The sequence below is a fragment of the Ixodes scapularis genome, unplaced genomic scaffold (genome assembly GCF_016920785.2).
Source record: "Ixodes scapularis isolate PalLabHiFi unplaced genomic scaffold, ASM1692078v2 PGA_scaffold2__306_contigs__length_199485367, whole genome shotgun sequence".
Classification (NCBI taxonomy): domain Eukaryota; kingdom Metazoa; phylum Arthropoda; class Arachnida; order Ixodida; family Ixodidae; genus Ixodes; species Ixodes scapularis.
The window spans coordinates 182,719,699-182,731,967 of record NW_024609857.1 but is presented as its reverse complement, the minus strand read 5'-3'; positions in this window follow the sequence as shown (position 1 = coordinate 182,731,967).

The following is a 12,269-nucleotide window of genomic DNA, read 5'->3' as shown; positions in this document are numbered from 1 at the left end:
GTAATGTCCGGTGAAGCAAGTCGAAAATATTGGCTAGGCAACAGCTATGAAAGAGTCACTTATGCCAAACACTTGCCATTTCTCTCGCTTGTGTGACAGCGAAATTTAAAGTCGGTGAAAGATTGCGAGTGAAGACGAAGGTAACCTCACCTCTCCCCTTCTAGCAGAGTGCGCGCTGCTAAAGTGGGCGTTCTTTCATAAAAAAATCATCATGCCAAGATATATTATTTTATTTTTCGTAGAGAACCCGAGAGTCCTGCGGTCTAGTCATGAGTTTCAGTAGCATCTGCGTTTATCTTTATGATGACAATGCAATCATAACAAAGGTGCGAACGAGCTGGACAAGAAAGATAATATTAATCTCTAGACAATGGGATCAAGGCGGACAACGTGCGAACACAGATCTCCAAACACAGCGACGTGACTGGTGCGCGACATTTGATCTATTGACGTCTAACCCCTAGTTTGCTCAGTCAGTAGAGCGCTCCACTGGAAATAAAGATGCCCCTGGTTCGATACCAGGACCAGGAGGATAATTTAGTTCGCGCACCAGTCACCTAGCTGTGTTTATAGATTTGTGTTTGTCCTTTGCCCCCTTGTTCGCCTTCTGCAGGGACTATTATCCTCTTACGTTTATCGTTTCTTAACTACCTCAGTAATGAACCTGACCTTTATGGTTCTGCTTTTTGTGTATACCATTGCCTCATTTATATCGTCTTGATTAAGGTATGTCTCCATGAACATTTATTCATATGTCTGACGAAATGAAATCTAGAGACAGTGTTTTTTATGATAGTCTCAAGATACTCAAGAATGCTTGACGTAACATGTGATACATTTTCCAGAATATCCTAGTGTTTACACGGTGCCAGGCCAGTCACATCACCTTTTGTTTTCCGAGAAAGATAGAATAATATAGTGCTCTGCTCAGATTAGAAGAATGTTTTATGCAACATCTGTGATAAGTTTTTTTTTTTTCCGAATGGCTCAGTGTTTTTGCGGTGCAAAGCTACTCACAAGTTTGCTTTTCTTTCCATATTTAAGTAGTGCATTGCCCAGATAAGATATATTAATTCAAAAGCTGTAGGTACCTTTCAGAGTGGCACAGAGTTTGAATCATGCTACGTCAGGGTGATTTTTTTTTTGGAGGGGGGAGGCATTAACTACAGTTGTGCTCAAATAAAAAATACAATGCGACACAAAATCTGCCATATATTGCCACGCGCGTCGCTGAGCGAGCGCGTACGTGGCCGAAGGGTTACCGTGCTTGGCTGTAGCGCGAAAGATGTGGGTTCGATTTCACGCAGCGGAATGTTCTTTTATTTATTCTTTCTAGTCGTCGGTCTTGCGAATTCAAGAACTTTCTTGTCTGATCGAGTTACGAATTTTCTACGCGCCGAACGTTCTAGGCCGAATGTTCCAGAGGCCCACCCGGCTACAAAAGAGGCTCCGCGTGACAAGTCGGAGTCAGTCTCGACCCAGCGCTCGATCCTGCTATTACGCCGACTTCGACGGCTGCAGCGCTCTGTTGTTATCTACTGTTTCCTTTCTGTTTTAGGCAGAAGTTCGCCCCATTAAACGCTTCAGTTTGCTCAGTTATGTCTTGTTCGTCACCTCATCATTCGTGACGATATCGTTCAAAAGTCTCAAACATTTACATGGGGCTATCTCGTGAATGTTCGATATTTTTGGAGCGCAGCTCTTAGGCGCCTATTTCCGGCTTGAGCGGCATCGGCGTAACCGCCCGGTGAATTATGGGACATGTCCCATAATGCAACGCGCGGGTTTCACTCGCATATCCCGCGTTGCGATATGGGACGTTTTTTATAATGACGTCACACGTGATGTCGCGAGGGTCCGCGCGTTGCATTATTGGAAACGTCCCATGATGCAACGCCGGGGTCTCACTCCTGACCCGCGCCTTGCATTATGGGACGTTTCACGTAATGACGTCACGAGCGACGTCACGAGGGTAAAAAGTGACGTCAGGAGGGACCCGCGCGTTGCATTATGGAAAACGTCCCATGATGCAACGCGCGCGTCTTACACGTGATTCGCTTGTTGCATTGTGGGACGTCTCCTATAATGACGTGACACGTGACGTCACGATCCTCGTCAGGAGGGTCCCGCGCGTTGCATTATGGGAAATGTTTCATGATGCAATGCGCAGGTCTCACTCGTGACTCGCACGTTGCATCATGAAAAGTTTCTTACAATGACGTCACACGTGACGTCACGAGTGACGTCATGAGGGCCCAACGAGTTTTATTACGGGAGACGGCCCATGATGTTACGCGCGGGACTCACTCGTGACCCGCGCGTTGGATCATTGAACGTCTCCCATAATGACGTGACACGTGACGTCACGAGGGTCCTGCGCGTTGCATTATGGGAAACGTTCCATGATGAAGCGCGCGGATCTCGCTCGTAATCCTAGTGAAAAGCCATTTTTGTGAGAATATTTTTCTGTCCAATAAACGCATATGTATCATACAAGATACAAAAGAACATATGAGAGTCATATAAGAGCTTGACAAGAACTATATAAGTTATAAAAGAACATATAGGAAACTTCTCACGAGTTTCTTACATGGTGCTTCTATGTCCTTATATATCCCATGTATTTCTTATAGTTCTCATATGGTTCTTATCAGACTTGTGCTCGTTACTCGAAAAACCTAATTGTTAAAGTTACAAATTACCGAGCCTCAAATGAAATGAATTACCGTTACGAATTACTTTCGCTGAAAAGCAACGGACTACTTTACTCGTTACCTTACAGATTACTTTCACGTTACATTTTTCGTACACTTATCGAGAAAACAATAGAAAACATTTTGACATTTTTTCAAAATTGTTCTGCAACACTACTTTTCCTTTCTCCTACGCCCGTAGTATGGCAGTCCTTGTAAAAATAGAATATTGTATTTAAAAGAAAGTGTGTAGGCGCACTCCGTTCACATGTAAGCTGACAAGGCACCGAAAGCTGCAACCACACTCGCTATCCCACTAGCTTACGGCCTCCGGAAATGATTCCTGGAATTGTTCAGACAATGCTAGCAATGCGCATGCTCAGTAGCAGCATCTACCTCCGCTACGAGATTCGCAGCTAAAGAAGCGATCTACAAAAGCTCCCTTTTGACTCGGTTGTTTCGCCTGCTATTCACAAGAAGAAAAAACACTTTGTTCTAACGTTCCAACGTATAGCCCAATGCAGAATACAGGTGTGCTAGCTTACCTTGATGTTTTTCCGTAGATCAGATTTTGTTGTTCTTGGTGATGGCAGTCTGTTTTTTTGGCAAGCGAAGTATGCACTGAAACTCGAGGTTTCCGTTCTCCTTAAAGGAGCTGTGCAAGGACTTTAACGTTGAAATAATTTGCACATTCTACTTCTGACACTGTTTATCTTGCCAGAAAAGACAGGAAACACAACTAATTTTTTCCAAATGTTGCGATTCCGCCGCGTGATCGCGAGGCAAAATTTAGAACATTTCCCTACCTGCAACCGCGAGTAGCGGCCATGAGAACCATGTGGCATACGTTAATGGGGGACTTGTGAAAAGAAATGAAGTTGTGCAAATACCTGCTCGATAAAAGCTAATTTTTCTATAAGTTTTTCCGTTCCAAGATAAATATAAATAACTCAAAAACCTGGTATCATCGACAAAACTTTTAATATACGGAGTTTTAGTGGCACCATCTATCCGATGTCAACAAAACCGTCAGCACTGTCTGCTACCGCGAAATGTAGCCGGAAGCCGGACGGGGATGGCCGGACCCGGACGATACTTTCCTCCTCTCGCCGTGTTGATCGCCCTGCGCAAGCACGTGGTCTCGAGTGGATGAGTTTTCGCTGTTCACTGGTGGCTCTAGAGCGAGAGCTTCACCGGAACCCGGCGTATCCCCCCTTTACATTCCAGCGCACGTGACTCGGAAGAAATAAAAACTAGGGCATCGAGGCAAAAGCGGTATTTTGCACTTTACCTATTTATTTATTTATTTATTTATTTCATTATCCTCAGGGCTCATCGGGCGTTACAGAGGGGGTGGGTACAATGATTTTACAAAGTACAAATGATCAATTCATAGTACAAAAAATAGACAACAACAAAACAAAAGAAAAAGTATAAATCAACAAAATCAACAAATTGCATAGTTATAAAAGTAAAGGATATGGCTGTCTTGAAAGAAGAAACATCTTCAATCGCGGCGATGTGTGGGGGAAGGTGGTTCCACTCTGAACAAGTTTTTGGCAAGAAAGAATGAAAAAAATATGTTAGTGCTGCAATGGGGTATGGCAACTTTGTACTGGTGATCAACCCGGGATGAAAGGTACGTAGGCTGTAAAAAGAGCTCCTGTTTGAGCGCAAGGTTATGAAAATATATTTTATGAAAAAGAGAAAGACGCGCAATGTTTCTTCGAAACATTAGTTCAGGAATCCTGGCATTCGACTTCATTAGTGACACGCTAGCAAGGCGGTAATAATTAGAGTTAATAAAATGGACTGATCGATTTTGAACAGAATCTATGGCATCAATAAGATAACGTTGTGCTGGATCCCATATCGCAGAAGCATATTCGAGCTTTGGGCGGATGAGTGTACGGTAAAGACGAATACAAGAGAAAAAGGGGCTTGAGCAAAATTTCGACGTAAGTAGCGGAGGATGCGATTAGAATATATTAATAAGGTAGTTAACGTGGGTTTGCCATGGGAAGTCATTAGTTATGTGAGCTCCAAGGTATTTTTAAGAAATGACGTGCTCAAGAGAAATACTGTTAATCTTGTAATCGCATAATAGAGAGGGATTAGGGCGGCTTCAGAATGTCATGCTTTTATATTTGTTATTGTTAAGGGTCATCAGCCATTTATAAGACCAGGTAGAGATGTGGTCGAGATCACAGGGAAGAATAGGTTGCTCGGATAGGTCAGTTATTTGGCGGTAAAAAACGCAGTCGTCAGCGAGTTACTTCATAGAGGACTGCATACCGTTAGGAAGGTCATATAATATATATTAGGAAGAGCAAAGGGCCTAAAATAGAACCTTGAAGAACACCGGATTTTACCAAAGAAGGAGATGAAGTACGTTCATTCGCTATTACGAATTGCGTGGGGTTAGTAAAAAAACATTCAATTCATTTTAAGATATTAGGGTCAATATTAAAGGCTGAAATTTTGAGAAGGAGCAAGTGGTGTGGAACCTGTTCGAATGCGTTTGCGAAATCAAGAAAGATGCAGTCGAAAAACTAACCACGATCCAGGCCTGATGTTATGTCATTTGTAAAAAAGAGCAGCTGTGTTTCACAGGAATAGTGTCTAAAAAAACCGTGCTGGGAGGAGTTAAAAATGAATTTGACGCTAGAAATGACACGAGATGTGAATAGATTACATGTTCCAAAAGTTTACATAGAATACTTGTTATCGAAATTTGTCTGTAATTAAGAGCGGACTCTGCAATGCTGGACTTGAAAAGAGGCACCACCGTCGCCACCTTCCAGTCGCTTGGTAGAGTCGAACACTCAATAGATTGTGTGAAGATATAAGATAAAAATATAGACGAGTATACTTCTGTGTTTTTTAAAACTTTGAGTTAATTTCGTCCACACCACAAGAGGATGAAAGTTTCAACTTTCGAATAAGGTATGTTCGCTATGCCCACGAAATCAAAGACAATAGGATTCATTGGAAAAAAAAAAATCACGATTACTCAGATGCGATACACTACTAGACGATAAAACTGAAAATGATCCAGCAAAAACATTTTTTAACACGTTACAACATTCCTCGCTGCGCATAACTTGACCATCAGAAACATACGATATCGTGCCTTTCTTTGGTAGGTTTTATGATCTTCCAAAACTGAGACGGGTTACAATATAAGATTGATGGGGGCGTATTGTTAAGGAAGACGCGCTTGGCCTCTTTGAAAAAAAATACGGTAAGCAGATAGCGTGTCCCGGTAGGTGGACCATCGGGCGGCATTGTTTGCGATTTTTGCTTGACGGAACAACCTTTTTTCTTCTTTTGTAATCTTTTAAGTACTCTAGCAAACCAGGGGGAACGCGGTTTGCCTGAGATTACACGAAGTGGTATATATCCACGAATCAAAGACGCGACTTTCTTTTTGAATAGACCCCAATTGTGTTCGACAAAGCCATCAAAGAAGTCCAGGCAAATAGCTTCCAAGAAATAATTCAAGCTCTTTGTTAGTTGGAATATAATCTCCCCTTTTGTAATCTCTAATTTTCTTCGCACCAGAGACTTGTCGAGCAACGTGCCCGCTTATACCGAAATGAATAAAACAGTGGTCACTTAAGCCAGGAAAATATTACAGAAAGTAAATGAGATATGGCGTTGTCGTAAGGACTATGTCAAGTATATTAGCCGAAGGGGGACCAGTCCCAGTAGGCTGAGTAACAAGCTGCTCAAACTTGTTGTCCAAACAAGCGTTTATAGAACACAAAGACTCTGCTGACGTTGTAGTGACAGTTGGGCAGGAATTAGACCAATTGATTTGAGGGAAATTAAAGTCGCTCATTAAAAATAAAGGAGTTGATGGGTACCTTAAGACTAAGTAATTTTGAATGTCATGTATCTGATTACAAAAAGTCAATGTTTCGCTCGGTGTGCGGTAGCATGCCAAAACATTTTTTTTTTGCTGGCTTAATTGAACACAAACGCAAAGAAACTCCAAAGGGGTGCTGAGCATAACAATACTAGAAATTACATCAGTCGCTACAGCAATAAGCACACCGCCACCTGTTTTGACATCGAGGTCAGATCGGTGAATAGCGTAATTTCTTTCAGACTCAAAAAGTTTCTGTCAGAACAACAACGTCAGCCGAGCAGTCAGTCATCAAGAATAGGTGACAAAGCATCACGTTTATTAATCATGCTTCTGACATTAGAGAGTAAAATAAATAAATCACGACAACCTGTATCACCGTGCGCGATTCTTGCTAAGATTACAACCTGTCAGCTTCAGCAAACGTAGAAACAGACTCATAGAGTAATCTACACAAGGGAAACAGTGGCCACTCAAGCCGTTAAGTGGTGCCAGTGTGCCAAAGCATGAAAATATTTCGTGAGGTTTGTTATAAATAAATACTGAAGTTTTAATTTTATTATATTTAAAATTGTTGCAAGTATCACAAAGGCGAAATAGTTTTTGTTTGCTACGTTAAGAAGATCACGTGATGTACGGGCCAGTTCCGGTTCCTGCAGTTGCTCTGAGAAAGTGGCTGGAGTGGCTGGACGGGACGGACGGACGGACGGGTGCGTGGACGGCGTGACCGCATGGTGCCTGACACCTGTAAACGCATTTTTGTGTTCAGCACATGTGAGCACAGCGAGCAGAATCTGAGCACAACGTGGATATTGTCTGCGCCTAACAGGTTTCTTCAGAAGGTAAGACGTTTTCTCATTTCTTTGTTATTGCTTAGTCGCGAGCAAAACAGAGCGTGCGCAAACAAGAGCAAGAGAAAAAAGCGAACTGTATCGTGTCCGTTTGTTTTACCCGTTATTTGCATGCTCAGAGCTCCAACAGACGCTGCGAAATAAACCTCAGACAGTAGCCGGCTTTTCCCGTGTGTGTTATCACTGTTACATGGGCTGCGCTATCGTACTAAGAGCTACGAATATTTTTGTTTATATCTTACATTTTTTTCTTTCTCAGATGCCCTCCGGTTGCTACTACGGTAGCTACTTCTGTGTCGCATGGTGCAAAAACAACGGTAAAACGCACAAGAAACCCTGCACAAAGTTTTTGCGAATCCCACGTGACGCAAGGGAGGTTGGCGTGAGCTCCTTCTTGTCAATAGTTCCTTGGAACCATTTGCATACTTGAGCATATAAAAAAAAATCACATTGATTTATTTTTCTTCACGATATAATTAATTACTAGTTATACTAATTTTAGTACTGAATTACCACTTTGTCTTTGAAGATAAAAACGGACAAATTAATCTTATAAGACAAAATTGTTAAGGAAAAGAAGCAGCCCTTGATTTGTCTCATACATAGCATGAATGTATCGTTCTTAATGTGGTTCTAAATTGGGGTTATAAAGGTGCTGCCTCATGGTGGGCTCAAGTTTTGTGTTTTTTTAATGTGGCTCAAAATTTGAGTTAAAAAAACGCTGCTTCATGGTGGGGTGAATATTGCTCTCTACTGATACTGTCTTTTCCTAAAGAAATGTGAATGTGCACCTGCAGTTAATTAGCTATAAAATGACCTGTTGTTGGGCGAGTTGGTGAACGTTAGAAATTATGTTTTTTGTGCGAAAGGATAAACACAAGAGAGGACAACAAGCAGAAGCGCGCTTGTCCTTGTTGCACACCCTTGTGTTCGTCCTCTCGCGCAAAAACCATGATTTCTTAGTTGAGCTACTTTTGCACTACTCTGGAGCAGGAACCCAAATTTGTCTGTGTGCGTTGAGACATCCAAAGCAAACCTGCCAAATAAAAATATGTCCCCCTCGCTTGCAAGCGGAGCCAAAATGTCGTAAGAGAGGGTTGCAGATTGGCATCTGGCATTTTGTTCCTAAGTGTACATTTAACGCATTGAAAAACAATATGTATTTCCAGGTCGAAAGCTTGGCTCGACTATGCCAAGACGTACGATCTTCTTGGAAAGACTCTTTCGCAACTCTATGCCGCCAATCGCCGTTTGCAGTGATCACTTCACTGGAAAAGATTTTATGGACACAGGGCAAACAACCCTAGTGCGATCAGCTGTGCCTACTGTTCGTCCTCCCATAAACTGGGCATCTGCAATAGGTGATTGTATTAATGTGTTTCCCTCATATACACAAAGCTATAAGCAACTTCTCTATGTAGGTTAATAAGCCCATTCTAACAGGTTCCACTCGGGCAACCAGCTCGTCTGGCCCTTCACTCCAGTGCAGCTCCGTCGCAGCGAGCCGTGCTGTGCTTGATAAGAGGTTATCTCGTCATGGTGCACTTCTGTGTCTAATAATGAAACCTTTCCAGACCAGGCAGAGCCCGACAGACTGCAGAATTCACCACTCCCACGCAGCTCCGCAGTAATGCACTCTGCAGCACTCGGTAATATAGAGATATTTTAAAGCACCAGCCTGTGACTAATATGCGTACTCTTCCAGGTCCCACTCAGGCAACCAGCTCGCCTGGCCCTTCACTCCAGTGCAGCTCCGTCGCAGCGAGCCGTGCTGTGCTAGGTAAGAAAATATCTCGTCATGGTGCACTTTTGTGTCTAATAATGAAACTGTGGTGGCGAAGCAAGGAAAGGAACCGAACACGACGAAGCTCGGGCCAAGACTATTTTTTATATCACCGTCACGCGCTTGTTGCCTTCTAGCCCCGGCGCACCCGCATTCGGTGGACATCCTTTTCTTTGATGCTGTGTCACCACAGGACTCCGCTCCCCAGAGACGGAGTCACTCCAACGAACCGTTTTGTGTAGAAGTCGTGGAGGAAGAGTCGATGAGTAGCCGGAAGCTGCCTGCCTCGATGAGCACTGTGTTTCGGCCTCTAAACACAATGTTGGGATTGCGTCGAGGTAGGCCAGTTTGAGGCGGTCCGTGGCAACCACTTCTTCTCGTCCGTTAATCTTGATGGTCAAATTTTTTTCATTTCTCGCCAGGACAAGGTGTGGTCCGGTGTAGGGTGGCTGAAGAGAGCGTCGTCGGCGTAATTCGGCGGGGACGAAGGGGCGTTGCCTGCTTGTGGAAGTGTCACATACAATGATGATGTCTGACAAAAAATGTGGAACGTCCGTGAGCTGTAGGGAGGTTGAGGAGTGGCGTAGCTCCCTGAGCTCTTCGTCCTGTTGCTTCAGTCTAGCGAACGTTTCCCACGACAAATCAGAGGCGTTGACTGAAGCAATGCGACTAAGCGTCTCTGCAGGGATATTTTGCGTGCCTTTGACATGTTTTATGTCCGTGGAATATTCTGCCAAAAAAGCAAAGTGCCTGACCTCTCTTGGAGAGTAGCTGTTTCTGGCAGCTTGGAAAGCATGAGTCAACGGCTTGTGGTCCGTGAGCAGGGTTGGGCAGAAATACTGAAAAATGTATTTGGAAATACAAATACTGGGATACATTAAAATAGTAGCTAAAATACTGATACTAAGATATATCTGTAAAAATGTATCGCGATACGTATCGGAAATGCATTTTAAAAAGCGGCAAAAAGTATTTGGAAATACAAATACAGGAATACAATTTAGGGAGGGCAGAAATACTGATAGTGCCATACATTTTCCAAATTTTTTTGAGACACCAACTGAAATGAAGCTTGAAGTTTGAAGTGGATATTTTTGATCCCGAAACTACTTTCCTGTAGGCTTGGCACTTTGCCTTGAACGTAGTGGTTTCGGACGACAGGGAGTCGTAAATGGGCCAAAAAAAAAAGCGTTCCTTCAAGGGCTGACCGCGGTCCCTTCCACGACATCCTCTCTGCCTGACGAGGGAATCTTGTCAACATTTATCACATGATGACACGGTGGAATGAACTAGTATTCTTTATCTGTAGGTGTGGCCTTGAACACGAAACTTTACCACGCTGCTGTATGAAAGGACAGTACGTACTTTCGTTGTAGGTTACCTAGTTGAAGATCGTGCATGCAGTATCGTTGGAATTTTTGAGAATATTGCATTTTGGAATACATGTCTTATCTTCTGTTACGGTTGAAAAAACGATACGGTAGCATCCCTGTTCTGAAGGTCCTTACTACCGACCCTCCGCCACCGACGCACCGATTGTTTTGCCTAGCATTATCCAAACAAAGACCTCGTGGATTGCGAGCTGATATTGCCGGCACAGGTGCACGGCTGTCCGAGAAACAGCGTTCTCGAGACGAGCCGCGGGAGTGTGTAGTCTGGGATGGCACAGCGAGGCCACTTCTGACCTCCTTCTGGGGTTCAGATCACCAAAGCAGCGGGTGACGTTCACGTCGGCTGATGACGTACCGTTGAGGCGTGCAATGTTACGGGCGCAGCCAAAGATGCATTCGAATATGTGTTGAACTTAACAGCGTGAGTCTTTCTAGTATTTCAAGTCAACCACCACCAGGCTCGTGCTGCAACGGAATGTGACTCAGCTTTGCCGGCTGGGTGTATTCTGTACGGTAAGGTGAGAGAGACGGTTAGCAGTGGGCATTGGATGCCAGCAAATCTTGACTCAAGCAATCCCTACCTAAGGACCTGCGGCAGAAGATGCTCTGACTCCACTCCTGGCGCGCCACTTGGTTCGAGTCCCCGACTACGCAACACTTCTCATAAGAGAGAAGAGGACGAATAGAAAAAAAGTTTGCAGAATGAAAAGGAACCTTGATCAGCATAGTAACAATGCCCCAGCATCTCCTTGACTCTGTTGCCCACAGAAGTAAAAAAAGAAAAAAAAAAAAGTGCGTTCGGACTAGTTTTTTTTTTTTTCCGGGGGGGGGGGGGGGGGGGAGTATTTCTCAAGAAATGTAACGAAATACATTTCATCCTGATTGTATCGCGATACAAAGAAACGTTCCAAATGTATTTCGATACAGAAATACAGATACTGGTGAAACAAATGTATCGCGATACAGAAATACAGATACGAAATGTATTTCTGAAATACTATCGCGATACATTTGTATCGCGATACTGCCCAACCCTGTCCGTGAGGATGATGAATTGGCTCCCTAAAAAAATATCGGAAATGTTTCACAGCCAGGTAGGCAGCTAAGAGCTTTCGCCCAAAAGTGCTGTACCGTTGCTCCGTGTTGGTTAATTTCTTTGAGAAAAAACCAAGCGGTTTCCATGCTCCACCAAGGTACTGCTGTACTACAGCGCCGACGGCAACTCCGGAAGCGTCTACCATGATGCTCGTAAGAGCATCGTGCTGGGAATGCTCCAACAGTGTCGCTTGGGCTAAACTATTCTTGGCAGCGGAGAAAGCGTTGTCGGCCTCTTGATTCCAAGAGTGCAGCTGCTGGAGACTTGGATTGCGTGAGCATTGCTTCGAGAGGTCGGAGGATGGTCGCGCAATGTGGTATAAAACGGCGGTAGAAGTTTACGAACCCCAGAAAACGACGCAGTTGGCGGAGGGATTCAGGGCGAGGAAACTCGGAGATAGCCTTTACTTTCGCCGTCAGTGGTCTAATGCCTTGTTTGTCCACCATGTGTCCTAAAAAATCTAACGAAGGAACTCCAAACTCACACTTGCCCACGTTTATGATGAGGTTGTAGTCTCGAAGGCGTTCGAACAGAAGCCGGAGATGATAGAAATGCTCCTCTGGTGATGTGCTTGTGACAAGAAT